We start from the raw sequence: 21,316 nt of genomic DNA, 5'->3' as shown, positions 1-21,316 counted from the left end.
TTAGTAGATGCGCCAATATTTGTTGAATGGATGGCTGAATGAAGAAATGGATGAATGAGTAAATTAGAGTCACTCATGCTTCAGTAAAGATATTAGCTTAATAGCAGATGTATTGAGGACTCTCAAATAGACATGGATGTCCTAAAATAACTGCAGTAAGTGCTGCTACGGAGGGGGAGAAGGGACGTTGTGATAAACTCATCTCAAGCCATGTTCTGAGGAGTCTGAAGAGTTTGCCTTCCCTCTATTTTCTGTTCTCTGTCCTCCGCACTGCCTAAGCAGTTGTGGTTGGCTCTTAAAGTGGGTTCAAGTTATCAGTCAAGGAAGGCATGCCTGCCTGCTTCTTGGATTGGCCTCTGGCTTATTGCTTTGTTTATTATTACTCAAGGGCTGCTTGTCTCCTTTCACTGTGGTTGGCATCTCTGGTTGGCATAGGGAAGTTTTCTTGGGGAAACTTGTGATTCCCGGTGGCTAATATGTATATTTATGCCTGCAATAACCCTAGAGCTCCCCAGGATAGTCCTTAAAAAGGACATTATACATTGGGCTGTTTTCTGAGGTAGGGAGCTGTAAAAGGAACTCATTTCTCATTTCCAGAATTTCACATGTGAGGTATTGGACAGATTCTGTTTTGATTGGGGTTCAGGCAAGAATCAGCACAAAAGTTGAACAGTTAGAGGACAGCTTTAGAAAGGGGCTATTTACAAAGGCAAGGTCAAGATGTTACTGGATTTTGTCTAGGTTCTTGACCATGCTGCAGAAATGAATTTCAAGAGCATGTTGGGTGAGTTAGGCCAGTAATTTATTAAGGTAGGGAGGGAAGAGAAATGGGAGAAAACAATAGATCATGGGTCCAGGTAGAGAGGAAGGGGCTGAAGAATGATAAAGCAGGCTGATTTATGGACTACAATCCCCATTTTAGATTATAAGTGCCCAGGTTTTACTTGCATGGCCATCATGGCAGAGGAAAAATGGCAAGAGCAGGACGCAGAAGGTAGGAACAGGGGTCCAAAGGCAAGAGAGCATGCATTCAGGCCTTGTGCCTGCTTTTTGAACTGTTAATTATTCTACCCCTCTGCTAAAGGCAGGGGAGGAGTTCCAGGTGTTTGCTGTTTGAGTGATTACCCCACCCATCAATCCCCTGGGAGACCAAATGATAAAGTCCTTGGGGAATATCCTGGGTTTCTCCTCCAGAGGAAATCCTGCACTGAATGGCAGAATCTTGGGAAGGGTCTTCCAGCAGCCACTGATAAGGATAGAAGCAGCCACAGAAGAACACACAGCGAATGGACACAAAGAGCAGACAACTGGGGGGAGGGGGGGCGGGGAAGGGGAGAGAAATAAATTAAAAAAATAAATCTTTAAAAAAAAAAAAAGGTGTAGGGAAACCAAAAGAGATTGGGAAGTATGCTGGGCTAGGTCTGAAGGGAGAATGGGATGGAATGGAGAATAAAATAAAAAAGGAGAGAAAGAGACAGAGGCAGAAGGAAGGAGAGGGGAGGGAGGAAGAGGGGGAGTGAGAGAGAAAGAAAGAGGGAAGGAGGAAGGGGGAGGGGAGGCAAGGGGGAAGGAGGGGAAGAGAGAGCAAGCGAATGCATACTTTGTGGAGGGGTCGCCTGAGAAGCTATATCCTTTGGTCAAACCCATGGAGATTCTGCAAGGAGGGATCCTGGGGATCAGTATCCTGAACATTTTCCACTTCCTTCCTCTGGTCTCCTGCTCATGTCCCCAAAGGGCAAAAGAGCCTATGGATGTGGCCCATGCTGGTCAGCCTGTTGGGGCACAGGGCAGGGTGGAGAACAGTGGAGAGGGGCTCCAAAGGGACAAATGGAAGATACACGCAGTGCAGCCACCCAGAAGGAAATGTAAGCATAATGGGCCTTGTGAAGCGATGCCACACTTCATTTTGCCTCCTCCAAAATGATTAATTTGAGAGAGAATATTTTGACATTTTCTTATGTCTTCGACTGCTTTTGCAAATTTTTTTTTTAAATCTGTCTTCTCCGAGATAGTCATCCCTTACAAGTTTGCCTGTTGAAGGGCTTTAACCCTTGATAAAAGCAAATGAGCAAAAACTTACCTTGGCTTGCTACTTCCTCCAGGATAAAGTCCAACTCTAGTGTGACATTCAAGAATTTTCAAACTCAGGCTTCAGCTTTTCACTGCCTAGATAGCTTTTATTCATCTCTCTCTTTTTTTAAAAAGATTTATTTATTTATTTTTAATTTCTCTCCCCTTTCCCTCCCCCCCAGTTGTCTGCTTTCTGTTTCCATTCGCTGTATTCTTCTGTGACTGCTTCTATTCGTATCAGTGGCACTAGGAATCTGTGTTTCTTTTCGTTGCATCATCTTGCTGTATCAGCTCTCCGTGTGTGCAGCACCATTCTTAGGCAGGCTGTTCTTTGTTTCACGCTGGGCGGCTCTCCTTATGGGGCGCACTCCTTGCGCGTGGGGCTCCCCTATGCGGGGGACACCCCTGCGTGGCACGGCACTCCTTGCATGCAACAGCAGTGTGCCTGGACCAGCTCCACATGGGTCAAGGAGGCCCGGGGTTTGAACCATGGACCTCCCATGTGGTAGGCAGATGCCCTATCCATTGGGCCAAGTCCACTTCCCTTATTCATCTCTTAATACTTGTTAAGTTGAAACTTGATTTGTTGTAGGTGAGAAAAATCTATATCAAACTAGTTTAGACAAGAAATGGAATTTATCAGACACATTATTGGTCAGGAAGGTCAGTTCCCTGAGAAGCTTCTAGGATCTCAGCACCCTAAGGTTGTGGGCTTTCTCTCCAGAATTAATGTATTCCAGGATTTTCAGTTCAAGTTCTCTGGTGAGTCTGACAGATCCTCCTTGGGTCAGGTGGTTCCCTTCTGATCCAATACCTAAGGTCAATAGAGTTACAAAGTAATTTTGTGTCTAGGGACCTCTTCGTGGTTAGTGGTTATGGGAAAAACAGTACTTGGAGAAGAGAGAACAGATTCTAAACTGGGGGGATACCTTCCAAGGTCATCTACCCTAAAGATCTAGCCTACTTGTGATCTTTTTAAAAGAGGTCTTCCCAGATTCCCCTGGAGTTTTCTGTGCCCATCTGTATTATACCTCCTGTCCTGTTATAGTCTAGTTAATTTTCTAAATATTTGTCTTTTGCTCCCCTAAGATGGTGAACTCTAGAAAAGAGACTATATCTTGTTCATCTTTGTATATCCAGTACTACCAAATTTAACAGAGAGGCACTTAGTGCTTGGCGGAACATTAGTATGGAAATTTGGGGAACACTGGAATTAGAAGGCTAAAGATTTGAATGGAGCTTCTTCATTTACTAGATTTGTTGGCTTAAGGCAACCTTAAGTTTTTTCAGTGCTAATTTCTTCACCTCCAGTAATAAACACCCCTTACAGTAAGGAGAACTCATGAAGCAGCAACCCAAGAATGAGGAGTTTAATTGGTTGGGAGACTACATTGTGTTGCAATCAGAGAAACCTACTCTTGACTTAGACCTTTGCTTTTTGTGTGACATTGAGCAAGTCACTTATCCTTTTCCAACCTAGTAAAAATGAAGGTAGTACCTATTTCATAAAGTTAAGATGAAGATTAAACGGTCCTGTGTTTGGCACTTGGCTTATTTCTAGTGAGGCAAAATCCTAGGCGATACTGGACATAGATGGAGTCTTTTTATGTGTTCCTTTCAGTTGTGGCCCACCTCATCCCATCTCTTCCTTCCCAGATACCATGTTTTCCTTCACTTAATCATCTGAAATTGCTGTCTCCTTAAGCAATTCAACCTGGGAATTGTCCTCCAGCTTTATCAGGACTTACTCTTTTCCTCCTGTGACCGGAGTATCAATCCCTGATAATATCATAAAGGGCACTAATGGGCTAATGAATTCCTCTCTCACACTTGCATCACGTGCATGTTTCTGAGCCTGTTTTGGAGTTTCAAAGTGAACTCAACAGGGTGGCTTCATGGAGAAATCTGCTGATATTGTGCTTGGCTGGTGGGAGAGGGGTTGGGGCATGTGTCCGTCAGTACCTGCAGGTCTTAACAGGGAGGAGGCCCTTGCTGTGTCTTGGGGTAGAATGATCCTGACTGCAGAAGTCTTATAAAAACTGTCTTCCTTCCCTAAAGCAGAGAGGAATATGGCATAGTGGAAAGGGCCCTCAAACAAAAAGTCAGGACATTTCCCTTTAATACGGTCACTGCATGTGTGAATCCCTCTTGCACTGTCTTTTCTCTGTCTGTGAAATGGGGCTCATCCCTCCCCCACTTTCAGTAGAGGATACTTGTGAAAACCAAAGCAATAACGTGAAATACTTTGTGAAGATACCATGAAAATTAAGGGCATTTTTCTGAAAGTCCTAATTTCATGTAGCTGAAAATTTAGAAGCGTGTTTTTCAGTCTTCAAAAATTAATCCTTTTATCTACTTTCCCCTCTAAAAGGAGGTTCCAGGACATCACATTCCATTGTGTCCCAGAAACAAGCTTTAGAATATGAATTTGGTTTAAAGTTTTAGATTCTGTTTTTTTAATTTGATTTTGTCTTGCTGGGATCAGCAGAAAAACATCAGTATTAAAAAGAACCCTCTTGCAAATTGTTATGGAGTTTTAATACTATTGAAATAATATTAATAAATAATGTTAAAGTAAAATAATATAATTTAATAGCAATAGTAAATAAAGAATATGATTTTACATGAAAGTTAATTATAAATTCATCTACATCTGAAATTATTATCACTAGCTACAATGTATAATCTATCACTGTCCTAAACTAGCTATATTTTACAATTTCCCACAAGTGTATGTAAAATTTATTTTATAGACCTTGATGTCTAAATAGCATGGAAGTTTATATAAATAGGCTCTTTAGCAAAATAACTTAAAAGTGATTCCTTATGCCTTCATGTTGAAGGGTAGAAAAATACAAATGACAAACTCTGACAATTATAATTTTGAGATTTCTGTCTTAGCTGGTTTGTGAACCAACCAAGGTTCTTTGTGTTCACTGGTCACAAATTATGGATCCTGTTCTATCAACACAGACAAGGAATTTTAAAACTTCAATAAATACTGTCCTTCACAGTTCTAGAAATTTACTTCATAATTTGCTTTAACTGAAATCAATACCCTTATTAAAGAAAGATACATATATCTGATTTCATGTTTTCCTTCATTTTTTTTTTTCCTGAAAGAGGACACATGTATTCTTTTTCCACAGTTGCAAATATTTGGTGGGTTTCAGATTAATTGCTATATATTTTTTTCTTTGAAATTATTCTTGTCTGTGAATACGTCATTTGGAATTTGTCTGTGTGTTGGTTTCCTCATTTGGAAATAGGATTTATGGGCATAGGGATGCTTTGAGAATTCAGTGAATGAAGTAGATATAGAGGACTTAGGAAGTAGGCTGGTTCAATGAGTGGTGACCACTGCTGTGGGGTGACCACTGCTATGGGCTGCTACTCATACTGTTCCTATTGTCTTGGTAGCCGAGGACCTTCCTGAATCAGGTTCTTGCCAGAAGAGCAATAGACACCTGGGGAATTTGTTTTGATCACTAAAACCCTGTGTTTTTGTTTTGTGTCCTCTTGTGAACTCCAGTAAGATTAGACCAGCCAATAGGAGGTTCTGTGAGAAGATAAACATGAGGTTTCATTCCAAAGCTTTGGCTCTTGGGAGTTTTCCCCTTAGGTTGCTTTAATCACTCCAAAGTAGAATGAAGACTATTTGCTTTTCCTTTCATTTTTTGTGATTTTTCTGAGCCAGGAGCAAGAACGGATTCTGCTGTCATTTTGATATTCCATAGCTATTCTTCAGGGCACCTTGCCTGATTCAGTTATGCTTTAAAACCTGAAAAATATGATTGGAGTCTCCTACTACTTTATCTCTGAATCCAAGAAATATAAAAATGAAAAATATAGTGGAAGCCTATATTGCTTAGGATTAAGTTTAACCATATAGGAAAGAAACTCAAATAACAACGGCTTAAATAAGACGGGAAGCTATTTATTTTTCCTCTCACATAAATGATATCCAGTAGTTGGCAGTCCAGGGCTAGTACAATAACATCATATTTAACAAGGACCCAGGCCTGTTCTTTCTTTCAGCTCCTTAGTGTGATGTCTGCCCTCAAGGGTGCCTCATGGTTGTGAAATGGCCACTGTAGCTCCAGGCATCATGATCATGTTCTAAGCAGCAGAAAGGTGTAAGGGGCAAGAGCAAAGGTATGGTTCCTCACTAAGTGAGCCCCCTTCAAAAGCTCTCTGAGAATCTTTTCTACAACTTTTGCCTACTACATCAAGGGAAGATGGGGAATACATAGGTATACTTTGTTTTATTGTGCTTCACAGATATTGAAGTTTTGTGGCAACCCTGCATTGAGCAAGTTGAGCAAGTTGATTGGGGCATTTTTCCAATAGCATATGTTCGCTTGCTGTCTCTGTGTCACATTTGGGTAATTCTCACAATATTTCAAACTTTTTCATGATTATTGTATCTGTTCTTGTGATCCATGATTGGTGATTTCTGATTTTACTACTGTAATTATTTGGGGTGCCATGAACTGTACTCTGTTAGGATGGTAAATTTTAATCAGTAAATATTGTGTGTGTGTGTTCCAACTGCCCCACTCACCAGCTGTTCACCCATCTCTTTCCATCTCCTGAGGCTTTCTATTTACTGAGAAACAACAATATTGAAAATAGGACAATTAATAACTTAACTATGGCCTCTAATTGTTAGGTGAGAGGAAGAGTCACTCATCTCTTACTTTAAATAAAAAACTAGAAATGGTTCAGCTTAATAACGAAGGTATATCAAAAGCTGAGAAAGCTGAAACAAGTCTCTTGTGCTGCTTAGCAAATAGTGAAGGCAAAGGAAAAGTTCTTGAAGGAAATCGAAAGTGATACTCCCACAAACACATGGATGATGAGAAAGGCAAACAGACTTATTGCTGATAGGGAAAAATGTTAAATCATTTGGATAGAAGATCCAACCAGGCATAAAATTCCCTTAAGCCAAAGCCTAATCCAGAGCAAGGCCCTAACTCCCTTCAATTCTATGAAGGCTGAGAGAGGTAAGGAAAGTGCAGAAGAAAAGTTGGAATCTAGCAGAGGTTGGTTCATGAGGTTTAAGGAAAGACGCAATCTCTGTAAACTAAAAGTACAAGGTGACACAGTAAATGCTAATGTGGAAGCTGTAGTAAATTATCCAGAAGATCTAGCTAAGGTAATTGATAAAGGTGGGTACACCAAACAACAAATTTTCAATGTAGCCTTCTTTTGGAAGAAGATACCATCTAGAACATTCATAGCTAGGAAGGAGAAGTCAATGCCTGGCGTCACAGCTTCAAAGGAGAGGCTGACTCTCTCCTTAAGGGCTAATGCAGCTGGTGACTTTAAGTTAAAATCCGTGCTCAGTTATCATTCTGAAAATCCTAAGGCCTTGAGAATTATGCTAAATTTACTCTTCCTGTGCTCTATAAATGGAAACAAAGCCTGCATGACAGAACATCTATTTACAACATGATTTATTGAATATTTTAAGCCCAATGTTGAGAACTACTGTTCAGAAAGAAAAATTCCTTTCAAAATGTGACTGTTTGTTGACAATGCACCTGGTCACCAAAGAGCTCTGGTAGAGATGTTCAATGAGATTAATTTTGTTTTCATACTTGCTACTGCTAACACAACATTCATTCTGTAGCCCATGGACTATGGAGTCAGTTCAACTTTCAAGTCTTATTTCAGTGATTAAGAAATACATTTCACCCCCCAGCATGGGACATGACTCCCGGGGATGAGCCTCCCTGGTGCTGAGGGATTACTACCAAGTACCAGCTGATGATGTAACTAGAAAATGACCTTGAATAAAAGGTTCAACTCAGACGAGCAGAATATCTTTGTCTACATATAATAACAGGAGTTAAAAATGCTTTTTGACCTAAATCAAGGGGGAAATGGAAAAGACAAATGAGTTTATATGGCTATGAGTCTCTAAAAAAGAGCTGGGAGGTTATCAGAGGGGTTGCCCTTATGCACACCTGAGTAGAGTCCCAGAGACAGATAAAGTAGATACAACCCCAGGTATTGGTTCTTCTGAGGGTTCTTGTGCGGGTTTTATGGTCATGGCAGATGGAATTCAGTGCCATGTCAGTTGGCCCTTCTTTGGAGTTTGTGTTTCTGTGTGATGGAGCTGGACTCAGATGTGATCTCTTTTCACAAGCCTTTCCTGTTACTTTACCAGAATTTTAGTTGGTGCTGGGGTTTGATATATACACAGAGGATCTGAATCTCTGAACTGACCATATGATAGCCAGGCCCTGAGCCTCAACAGACTTCAGCTCCTACATTCTGATTTATTGGACTTACTCTACTCAGCTAACATGGAGTTGAAGAAGGTCAACCACCACACCATGGATCCAAGAGTGCCTACAACTGAAAGCAGGAGGATTGCATCCAGCATCCATGTGGAATCTAAGTCTCCTCTTGACACAGCTGTGGAATGGACACAACCAATCCAAGTTTCACAGGATGGAGGAATAGCATATGGATTAGAGCAGACTTACTGATATTCTATTCATGAACTATTGTGATCAGTAATCCAAGAAAATGTGGCATTGGTGTGGAGAAAGTGGCCATGGTGGCTGCTGGCTGTGGGGAATGGGAGGAAGAGATGAGATGTGGAGGTGTTTTCGGGACTTGGAGTTGTCCTGGGTGGTGCTGCAGGGACAATTACTGGACATTGTATGTCCTCCCATGGCCCACTGGATGGAACGTGGGAGAGTGTGGGCTATGATGTGCACCATTGACCATGAGGTGCAGTGATGCTCAGAGATGTATTCACCAAATGCAATGAATGTCTCATGATGATGGAGGAGAATGTTGCTGTGGGGGGAGTAGTGGGGTGAGGGGGGTGCGGGGGTATACAGGGACCTCATATTTTTTGAATGTATATTAAAAAAATGAATAAAGACAATAAATAAATAAATAAATAAATAAATAAATAAATAAATAAATAAATAAGAAATACATTTCGTAAGGCTATAGCTGTCATCGATTGTGACTCATAGTTATATTTGCAGGTGTACTCCACAGCAGTGGGCAGAGTGGACCACAAGGGCTGTGGAATCAGACCAACATGGATTTGAACCTTGGCTCTTCCCCTTACTATCTATATGTCCTTGAGAAATTCAGGTAACTTATTTGAGCCTTGATTTTATCATCTGCCAATTGAGGATAATAAAAGAGCCTATGTTATAGAGTTGTTGTAAGGATTGAAAGACATAATATATACATACGTTGTTTTCTGTTTAATACTTTTTAAAACAAGCACCAATCATTTTATTTCTTTTAAAAGTGCCCTTATGGGCCATAAAGAGTGTCAGGATTTTAAAATGTCACATCTTTTCCCTAAAACAAGCTTACAATATATTGAACAAATGAATAAATCAGAGACTCAAAGAGGCTGGGTAACTTAACCAAGGCTACACAAAATTATACTGCCCCCCTCAAATAAAAACAAAATTAAAAACTCAGATTTTTCTGACTCTAACATTTGTGTTTTTTCTTCTAAACTGCATTTTTTTCTTTAAGATTCAGGTTACAATTGGTACAGAGTACATGCAGATTTATGTAATAACAAGCTGGGTCCTAATAGCATTTTACTTTACAGATTGTATTGACTCAGCAATTATTTTGGGGATAGTGGATTGGGGCTTTAACTTCAGACTCTGGGCTGGCTATGTCCTGAAAAAAGAATTGGACCCTGTTATAGCAGAAAAATAGGAAGGATTTCTGTCTAAGGCACAGTTTCAAAGTCTCCTTTTTTCTGGCTCCTTGTTGCCTGGTTACATGGATATATAGCCTTGACTTAACTAACCCGGGTTGGGGACACAGATTCTATTGTTCTCTGGTTTCTGCTGTCGATTCAGTTCTACAATTCAGGATGGGATATCTGCTGTAGTCTTAAGGTTGAGCTGGACTAACACAATGCATCCCTGGAAGGTCTAGACTATGCACAAGCAATTACCATAGATGGTAAAGGGTATCATGAAATAGCAAGTCTGCGATGCTGTCAGTGCAAAGGAAGGTGTGAGGTGTGACTAAATTCAGATCTGTCAGAGCAGGAAAAGCAACTTCTAAGCTGGGACCTGGGGAATAAATAGGGATTTACCGAAGAAAGAGGCGGTGGAAAACTGTTCTAAGCAGAAGGGCTAGCTTGTGCTTTTGGCTCTGAGCTCTGTCTTCTGGACACCCATTCTTTGATTTATTCTTATCCTTTCCTCCTGACTTTTGCCTTGTCTGACAGAGCTGGTTTTCAGACTCACCTCCTCAAAACCTATGGTCAAATATGGATGCCACCACCTCAAAGAGCATGGCATTGGGATTATGGCCACACAAAGCCAATGTCATCAAATCATTTTGGATGGACTATTCTAAAACAGAGGTGGCAGCTAGGCTTCATTTCCATGCCAATGCTAATAGCTTGTTGATGGCAGCCTGGAGACATCAAAAGGATCCTGAGATTGAATGAAAAAGAGTCCTGTGATTAATTAGTGTCACTTCCCTCAATTTAGAAACAGAGTTCTGACACTGAGATATTAGCATTCTTGGTTTTAAAAATCTCTTTCCTTCATTCCATTGTGCTTGAATAAGCAGCAGAGTACAGACCAGAAAGGTGAAATGATAATACCACCCCTCTCTCAGCTCTAGCATTGCGAACCTCAGCATGCAAAATCTGCTCTTTGTTGATAAAAAGCTCGTTCCAAGCTCTCTGGGCCTTTGTGATGGTCCCTACACATACATGCCCCTTCAGATATCCAGATGCTGTTCCTAACATGCCCACCAAAAAGAAAAGATCTGCCATAGGGTTTGCCCCTTCTGGGAATGGCTGGGGAGAGTCAGGAATATTGACAATGGCCAGACTTGCTACTGGCCTGAATGAACTTGATCCTATAACCTCAACCTTGTAAATGTTTCCTGCTAACCCTCTAAGTACCAAGCCCCAGACAACAGTCCCCTTTGTAAACAACAACAACAATAAAACAAACCAACCAAAGACATTATTCTAATTATTTCCCTGCTTAAATCTTTTCACTGTTTTCATTGACTGGTCACCAAGCATTTTGGCCCCTCCAACTTAGATATGTATTACTACATGCCTTACTATATTCCGTGTGTTTTGTGCATTCAGATTCCTCTACTTAAAACCCTCTTTTACTCAGCTCTGTCTGTTTAGCTATTTGATTTTGAGTTAGACCCAGCTCAAGCACAATTATCATTGCAACTCTTCTTCCCCTGTCATACCCAGTTCCTCCCTCTCTCAACTCACCCTGTTCATCTTTCTCTCATCAGTGCCATCTCCATGCTTTTTATATACTCGTATTATTGCGTGTAGCATATTTATTGTAAATAAATAATTTACTCTAATGGGCTGTGTGCTTCCTGTGGATAGGGACTGGATTTCCTTCATCTTTTAACAAGCATCTTGACCACAGCCTGCTAGCCTAATGTGTATTTTTTAATTTAATCATTGAAAAACTCCACTAAAATGCAGTTTTCACCTACTTTTTTTATGTAATAAACTTCATGTTTAAAGAAGTTTTAGAGTACAGAAAAGTTACATCAAAAGTATAGGGGAGTACTACATGCCCTACCTTTCCCTTCTTACATTTGCTCCCTTAATAATATCTTTAATTAGTGTGGTGCATTTGTTACAGTTGACGCACAAACATTGAAGTATTGCTACTAACCAAGTCTATAGTTTACATTATGGTTTACAATTTGCCATACAATTTTTAAAAATTTTTTATTGAAGTGTATCATTCATACATGAACAAGCATAAGCAATAAGTGTATAGTAAAGATTGTGAACTTACAAAATAAACATACATAACATCACACAGGGTCTCATACATCACCCCTCCACAAACTCTTTCCATTGTTGTGAAATATTTGTTACAAACTATGCAAGAGCATCATCAAAATATTACTACCAACTATATTCCTTATCTTACATTTGGTGTATTTTCCTTCAACCTGTATTATTTTTTGAAAATGTATTTTTGTTATAGATATTGTGAACTTGCAAAACTATCATACAGATGTGTAGATTTTCCATACAAGTCCACACCCTGGTGGAACATTTGTTGCAGATTATGAGACAATATCATCAGACTATTACCACCAATCATGGTCCATAGCATACATTTGGCACACTTTTTCCATACACCTCCATTATCAACACAGTACAGCTTTGGCATTGATGCAAGAATATTATAGTATTGCTCTTAACCACAGCCTACAGGTCACACCATTTGTAGTTTTCCCATGCTTCTCCATATTCCCATCACCCTGCAATAGTGATGTATATCTGCTCTAGCTCACAGAAGGATTCTCTTGCATTTGTACCCTTAACTAAAATTCTCAACCACCTCTGGGTTCACTGTGTTGTTCAATCCCTAGATTATTCTTTAGCTTTCTTTCTATTGATATTTACTTTCCCAGACTACCTTTTTCAGCCACAATCCCATTCATAAACCAGTTGCTACTCACTATGTTACTTATCAACTCTATCCATCTCCACACTTTTACAGTCAAATTAATTAAAACTTCTACATACATTAAGCATCCATAGTTCTTTTCAACCTGTTCTTATCTCCTAATAACCTATATCTAGGTTTAATTCCATATGTTTATTATTTATATTTAGTTCATATTAATGAGACCATACAATATTTGTCCTTTTGTGTCTAGCTTACCTCACTTAGTATAATGTCTTCAAGACTCATCCATTTTATCACATATGTCCCAATTTCATTTCTTCTTACTGCAGCACAGTGTTCCATCACATGTATATACCACATTTTGTTTATCCATTCATTGGTGGATGGACACTTGGGCTGTTTCCATCTTCTGGTAATTGTGAACATTGCCACTATGAACATTGGTGTGCAGATGTCTGTTCATGCCACAGTTTTTAGTTCTTCTGGATATATTCCTAGTAGAGGAATTTCTGGATCATACTGCCATACAATTTTATAGGTTTTGACAAAATATATAATGGTCTGCATCCATCACTGCAGAATCAAGCAGAACAATTCCAATGTCTCAAAAATGCCCCATGTTACATTTGTCCTTTCCTCCCCCTCCCTTCAGAACTTCTGGTGACCACTATCTTTATATCAATGTTACAAGTTCTTCCATTACTGTAATAAAATAGGTCATAGTTACATTCCCCCCTTATATTTGTTCACTCCTCATTTTTTTAGGATTTGGGAATGGTGATGCCCACTCTGCTTCACATTTGGAGGGAGCTTAGATCTTATGGGTCAGATAAAAGGAACTGTTTTCCTTGCAGTTTGTATTTTGGGATGGGGGTTGTCCATCATTACTGTGTTAGTTGTCCTGGTGAATCCAATGAACTGGAGAGTATGTGTTGGCTGCAACTCTGCTATGATTCAGGGCTCAACTGGCATATGAACAAACTGAAACTTTTTTAGTTTTACCCACATTTTTCATTGGGCTTTGTGCTTGTCTGTAGGAATTTGGAGCATTCCAGCTAATCAAAGTCCATTCATTTGTTTATCCTTGAATTCTCTTATTTTGTCGATTATGTACTTAGTTCAAGAAAGTCCAGGATCAAAAAAAGTAGATATTTTGAATTATTTTGAATCAACTTGAAATGACAGGAAGCCATTTATTTTTCCTTAGAATTTCAACCAAAGGGTTTTTATTTTTATTTATCATAACAAGAGTCCAGGTAACAGCTTGCCTAATCATGTTAACTGAATCATTCAGATTGCTCACGTGTTAATATTGTATCTTCCCAGGTTTCCAACTCATTAACTAATAACCAAGACCCCAAATATTTAAGATGTTTAGAAAATGCCATTTATTGCCATTGAATTTTGCTCACTCCCAGGTTGTTGAATAGTTGGGGAGAAAACGCTTACCCCTTGACTCAAATTGTCTTTCTGGGGAATGGTCACAGTCCTCCTGACTTCCTACCAAGGTACTGAGCCAGTTTTCTACACTGAGGGTGTTTGAGGTCTCTTTCCCCATTAGCTGTTTTGTTGCTTGGAAACACATTGTCAAATTCAGAGGAGAAGTAGAAGAAAGCGTATGAGATCCTGCTTGTTCAAACATGCTTTTTTGTTGCTTGCCTCCACTCAGTCTAATAAAGATAAATTTAAGTGTATCCCAAGGGTCCCAGACCCCATCAGCCTTTGTTAAAGAATAAGGTTAAACTCCTTTTATAACATACTAAAACTAAGACATGAGGCTCCATCATGTATGACTTTAGAAAGTGCTGTCATTAGGTTTAATTTCTCATGTGTTTCTGTGCATACCTAGAGAATGCTCAAATATTACACAAATCCACACCATTTGCTCTCCTGCCACTGTCTGGCTCTGAATCACCACCTCATCTTCTGCTTGTGGGTTCATTCTCTAAGTATCTCTGCCTGAGCACAGCCCCGTTTATAGTTCATGGTAGATATGTTAATACAAGACAATGACGACTTTGAGAGAATGAGAGAAAATTGCAGCACAAAGAACTCTAAGTGGATTCCAGATGTAACAGATCTCAGGGACCTTAGGCTAAGCCTTGCTCTGGGAGACCCCCTGGAGGAATCTCATGCAAGCTTGGCCTGCCATCATCTTGCAGAACCTGTCTCAGCAGCCCCCATACCATAATACTCTTGACTTGCCCCAGCTCATCTGAAGTCCCAAATCAGATTCTGAGGACCTTACTAGCCTCAGATCTGCTCCATCCCAGGACAACTGGTGGTTGAAATGCCCATTTTCATCAGGAAAATAAAAGCTTTGGTTCGCTCTCCCTAGGTGCCCCTTCATAATGACCACTGCCAGCAAGATAACATGTTTTGGCAGAACAAGGGAGGGTGGGCTTCAGCCTTATCAGTCCAGGCCCTTTTAGAGTCCCTCTGAAAATTTATTGACACAGTCCCTCTATTACTCTTTTTGTTCCCTGACTTTTGAATGAACAGGAACGTGTATATCTTTTAAGATTAGATAATCATTTTTTAGGAAGCATAATCTGTAAAATGTTTATGCAATGAAATCTAAATTTTACAACTTAGTTCAGAGCAGCTAAGATTTTCTTTGCGTTGAATTTCTTCATTCCAGAACTCTTCATTTCATGTTACACAACTGAAAGTCACATTCAAGCAATTTTCACAAAAGTAGTTTATCTTTAAAGACAAATTCAAATTTCTATCCATAAAATAATACCAAAAATGTTTAAAATGTTGAAAAGACAGTCCTCATTTATCACCCCATGATCCTGCTTTGAGCCATCAAGTTTCCCAAGGAAAAAACAACAAAAACAGAAATAAAATCCTCGAATACTTACACCCTGGCCTTGACCAGACCTCCCCATAACCTCAAGTTTTCAATCTTAGAATTTTAGTTCTTCTTGCTCTTTCTTGCTCCATGAGCAACTGTACCTTGGATTACTAAAGCAGGTAGTACTGGAATCTCCATAAGTGGAAGAAGTCACTCAGGTGAGCTGACAAGTACATCCCAGTGATAATACTGCATTGAGGATGCAACTTTTTGACACATTACCACATCAGGAGTGCAGCTCTGCGATTGATTTGAGATGTCTGTCATGGGTGAGGGAAGAGGTAGTGATGTACTTGTAATATGCATTTCTGTTCATGCCCAACTCCTGGTCTGAAACTTGTGTGATAGGTATCCATTCCCTAGGGTAAACCATCTATATCAGGAGTCAGCAAATTTGGCCCAATAACTGTTTCTATAAATATATTTTTATTGGAACTCAGTTATACCCATTCATAAATATATTCCTTAGGCATGATTTCATACTTCAAGGGCAGAATTTAACTGCAGTAAAGATATTTATTAAAATTTTTACTATTTACTATTTGCTCTATACAGAAAAAAATTTCCATTCACTGCTCAATGAGTTTCCTGTCCTGGGATAATGCCCTGCTTTTTTTTTTGGATCTGCTAAGTGTACTTGCTCTGTCCTTCAAGGTAGCATACTTCATGTTCCCATTAGAAGTCTCTCGGTGATGAATGATTGAAACTCCAATCAAACAATCCAGGGTGAAAGAGAATGTTGGCTCATAACTGGAAGTTCCAAGGATAATAGAATTTAGCACAGGTAGATTCAAGTAGGCAAATTATGTCATCAGAACTATTTTCTCTATCATTCATTTAGCAACCTTGCTTTTCTCTCAGGCATCCAAGAATCCCGGGTTTCTAGTTGTTCAGCTATCCCAATAGAGCAGCCATGTCTCCTTCCCTTCCTGTTCACTCCAAGAGAGTGAGTTTAAAGAGATCATTATGGATCACTGATATTCTCTGACTGATATAGTGGCCAGGGGGTGAAATTTGATGATGGTCTATCCCTGTGGCTGGATCTAGAGTTAGTCCCATCCAAATTACATGGAATGGTAATAAGGGAGAGCTAGTTTTGTCAAAAGAAAATAAACTTTTTTCAGAGGTTAAGGAGGAATGAATGTTGACAGATAAAAAAGAAGCATCCACTACACCAGGCCAAAGTGATTGCTATAAAGAGGCAGGTAACCAAGAAAGACTGAGAATCCATGATGCCTGTTCTTTCTAGATCACTGCTTGGTGGGTCCTGCTTGACTTTGAGAGAGTCCAGCCACTTCCTGCCCTTGAGGGAACATCAAAGCTTCCCTGGTTCCAGATGGTGATCAGGAGGGAAAGCTTGGCTGGCCACTGGAAGTCTACATATTCTCCCAGCAACAGATCCTGTCCAGAGAATATTCCCAGCTCATAGCATTGTACCCTGTGACCTGACCCCAAGAATTCCTTCAATGGAGCTGTACCGATATTCATGCTGTAATTTTAATGATGATGTATCTTACCAAAATACCAAATTCTGGCTAAAATCTAGCATGGAAATATACTTCAGATCTATTTCCCCCCAAAACAGACCCCAGAATATGGCATGGTTGTTAATATAATACCTTGATTGAGAAATGGTTATTGTTGACCATGGACAGAGAAATGAGGCAGAGCATCCATTTCCTTTTCCATCATTTTCAAGTCCAGTCAATGCTTTTCACCTGTAAATACTTTCAATGGAAAGAAAACTGCAATTTCCTGACCCTTTGCCTTCTATGTATTTAAAATAAGATAGTGCAGTCCTTTCAGTTTACCAAACTAGTCACTTATAGTAAATCTGGGCTACCTCATCTCTCTCCATTTATCCCAACACCTTGTACATGGAACAGTCAAGTCATTAAGGTTTTTGAAGTCTATCCATGAAATCCTAGATTTAGAGAATCTTCCTCTCTTGGCGCCTCTGAATTTTTTTCAGCCTTAACCCCAATCACAGGCAGAAAGAGTCACCATCTTCTCTCTGTTTTCTTTGTACTTTTGTCATGTCTTCCTCTACTGTTTTGCAGCAGCTCATTTACTAACCTGCCTATTCTGGGCTCTCTGTTGATAGAGACTTTGTCTTGTTCCTCACGGTATCCTCAGTACCAAACAGAGTGGCTGGCAGAAGGTAGATATTTGTTCAATCTTAGTTGAATGTAACTGATCTCACATCATTCTCTCAAAAATACTAGGGGGTAGGCATTATTATTATCATTCCCATCTTACGTATGTGGAAACTGAGGCTCACAGACATTAAATGCTATGTACAGAGGCTGACCAGAACCCAGAGCTTCTGACCCCAAGACAATTTGCCTTTCCACCATCTCTGTCTCCTTACTGAAAAGTACTGATAAAATTACTGTTACTTTATTGTATTTAATCACATGGAATTTTAGGTTAAAATGGCCAAAAATTGGCAACTGCCAGAGGTTCTGTGGGATGGAAGAGGGAAGAATAGGTGTAATATGGGGGCATTTTCAGGACTGTGGAGTTGTCCTGTACGGCATTATAGTGACAGATATAGGATATTGTCTATTTTGTCATAGTCTACAAAATTGTGCAGGACAGAGTGTAAACTATAATGTAAACTCTGATCTATAGTTAGTAGCAATGCTTCAATGTGTTCAGCAATCGTAACAAATGTGCCACACTAATGAGGGATGTTGTTGATGTGGGAAAGTGTGAGGGGGAAGGAATGGGGCATATGTTACATATGTTTACATAACATTTTGTAATCTAAAGCTTCTTTGAAAATAAAAAAATAAATAAATTTAAAAATTGGCAATTTTTAAAGCTTCAGCCTAATACTTTGGTTGTGACTTTTATTTAGGATTTGACTTCATGTCAGAAAAGAGTTATACCCAGCAATCAAAACAAGTGAGCTGAAAGTCGCAATGGGTTTACTTGGTCAGAAGAAAGTACCTCGAAGGTCAGTGAGCAGAAACTCAGACCCACTGACCCTTCATAGTACTGACTTGAATAAAATGTTTCATAGAATAATTTCAGTTTAATGGCTGCATGTGAATATCAACCCTTTGGATTAGATTGGATTGAGGCTTTTCTCCATCAGCTCATGACCTGGACTGAAAACAGCCTGTGGGAAAAGAACAATAAATTCTGATGGCCTTGAATCACTGGAATATGAGTTTAAATACCTGAATTTAAGTTTTAGTTGAATACCACTTTGCAAGATGAACTCAGGAAAGTTTTTCATCCCTGTGAACCTCAATTTCTTGATCTACAAAATGGGGAGATTAATTTCTGTCTTTCCAGATTTCTTTAAGGTTTAAAAAGGTATTATCTATGAAAGGCCCGGCATCCTATAAAATGGTGTCCAGCAATATGATAAAGGGAGAGGCCAGCAGGTGCAATAAACACAGCATTAAAATATAAATACTTGAATGAACAACCTAGATGTCTTTAATGATAACATATGAATATCCTCTTTGTAATGTAAGGTCCCCTTTGGCATGAAGAGATTGTTCCAGCCAGTTCATTTTCCATCTTTCCAGGAGATTAACTGCTTGTCTGAACTTCTGAAATAGGAATGATGAGCCTCCAAGGAGATGAAGGGACTTCCTGATTAACTCATCTGTTTTCATCTCTTATAATAAGAAGTTACCACTGTATTCAGAGTGTTCTGTTTCTCTGAAGGGCTACATTTCTTATTTTACATGCACTGACAGGTGGGTACTTAGGATGGCAAGTCGTATTTGGAAATTCACTACATAAGAACTGGGGGAGGAAGTGACATTCAGAGTTAAACCATTATTTAAATTTTTTAAAAAATCCATTAATGATGCCATCTTCCCCTTTTCAAATTTTGGGCACTCTTCATTGCAGCCCTCATAGTATAGCACAGCATTTATCATAGCAGGGGACCCTCAACTATGAACATCAGCATCACCTAGGAATGTGCCAGAAATGCAAATTCTCAGGCTCTAGCCAAGCTTATTGAATCAGAAACTCTGCGGTGGGTCTGACAATCCGTGTTTCAACAAACATTCTAGGTGGTGATGATGCTCAGTAAAGTGGATCATATATGTCTTATTCAAAGTTTTATTTTCACACTGATAACAGTGATGGGCATGCAGTAGCTGCTCAATAAGTATTTGCTGAATGAAATCATTATTTAGTGTCTTTTGTGCTACCTGATTCTTTAGGCGGATACAAATTTTTAGAAAGTTTTGTAGAAAGTAGAATTCTTCTGTAGTTGCTTTTCAAGAAACTTTGATAAAGATTTATTGGCTTTGAATGTGATGGGGTATGAATTTATGTAATGTCATGCTGCAACTAGCTCATACAGATTTGAATGGATGGATTATAGCATCTCCTTCTAATTCAGTGACCTCATGATTGTAACTAGAAGTCAATCATGGTATGAGTATTTACCCCATGGAAATTAGCAAAAGCTTAAAATCAGACTTTCTCACCAGAGAGCTGGTTGTCAAACATTGCTCAGCACATTGATGACAGATATGTATCTTAGGCTGTGAACCCCATAAACAGACCCTGGAATGACGTTTTGTGAGAAAATGATTTATTAGGCAGTGTTCCAGGGAAGAGGGAAAGGATGGTAGACGAGTGAGAAAGTAGAAACAGTAAGGAAAGAAGTCGCATGGGGTTTTACTTTGGCTTGTTCCCACAGGAAGTTCTGAAAAAAGAGTTGTCCAATCAGGGACTGGGGGCCTAGAGTATATGTACCCTCCTGGGGCAGATGTACCCTCCCGTCAGCCTTTGGTTGAGTCTGCTTTCAGGGAACATATGTTCATAGGCACTTCCTGTCTCTGTGTGCAAAGGGAAAGCAGGTTCTGGCAGTCTGAGGACAGGCCTGTGACCAAGAAATACAAGCTCTGGCTTTTGGCAGAGAAGACACAGCAAAAAAAGTAAAGGGGGGTTAGCGGATTCGGCTCAACCGATAGAGTGTCTATGGACCACATAGGAGGTCCAGGGTTCAAACCCGGGACCTCCTGACCCGTGTGGTGAGTTGGCCCACACGCAGTACTGATGTGTGCAAGGAGTGCCATGCCACACAGGGGTGTCCCCTGCTAGGGGAACCCCACACGCAAGGAGTGTGCCCCTCAAGGAGAGCAGCCAGCGCATAAAAGTGCAGCCTGCCCAGGAATGGCGCCGCACACATGGAAAGCTGATGCAGCTAGATGACGCAACAAAAAGAGACACAGATTCCCCAAAGAAGAACACACAGCAAATGGACAGAGAGCAGACAATGGGGGTGGGGGGTGGAGTGAGGGGGAAGAAAGGGAGAGAAATAAAAATAAATCTTAAAAAAAAAAAAGAAGATGTGGAGAAACAGAAGATTAAGAAAAAAAGTGAAGGGATCCTTTGGGTATAGTCAGTGCACTGGCAATCTGCCACAACTGCACTTCCCAGCCTTTAAGTATCTTGCCTTCATATGGGTTATGCAGGTCTGGGAGGATCAGTAGGTCTTGGGTGGGGTCTGAGATTGTATAGCTCTAACAAGCTCCCAGGTGACACGATACTGTGCTTTTGTGGAGCTAAGTGTACACCATGCCTTGAATTATTATTCCCAGGAAAAACTGCTTTTAATTGGCTCCATGCAAGTTACTCTTGATGGAAACTGGCATTTCTGAATAGTTTGGAAGAGAACTGCTTTCTCAGACAGACATTTGGTCCCACTATTGAATTTTCTCAAAACAGTTTATCCGCGAGCTAATGTGATAGCAATGTATCCTGGTGTGAATGGGGGAAGACAAATGTGGGTGCTAAATTTTTACACCAATAGTTTCTTTCATCAAATGCTACATTTTTGGCCAGGTTATGTTTCTTATTATGCCATTTTTACACACAAAGAGGATAACAAAGTCTAAATGCCACAAATCTCTATTAATCTTTTTTTGGTCTTTATTTATTTTTTTAATGTTACATTAAAAAAAAT

This window comes from Dasypus novemcinctus, chromosome 26 (genome assembly GCF_030445035.2).
Source record: "Dasypus novemcinctus isolate mDasNov1 chromosome 26, mDasNov1.1.hap2, whole genome shotgun sequence".
NCBI lineage: Eukaryota > Metazoa > Chordata > Mammalia > Cingulata > Dasypodidae > Dasypus > Dasypus novemcinctus.
This window is presented reverse-complemented; position numbering follows the sequence as displayed.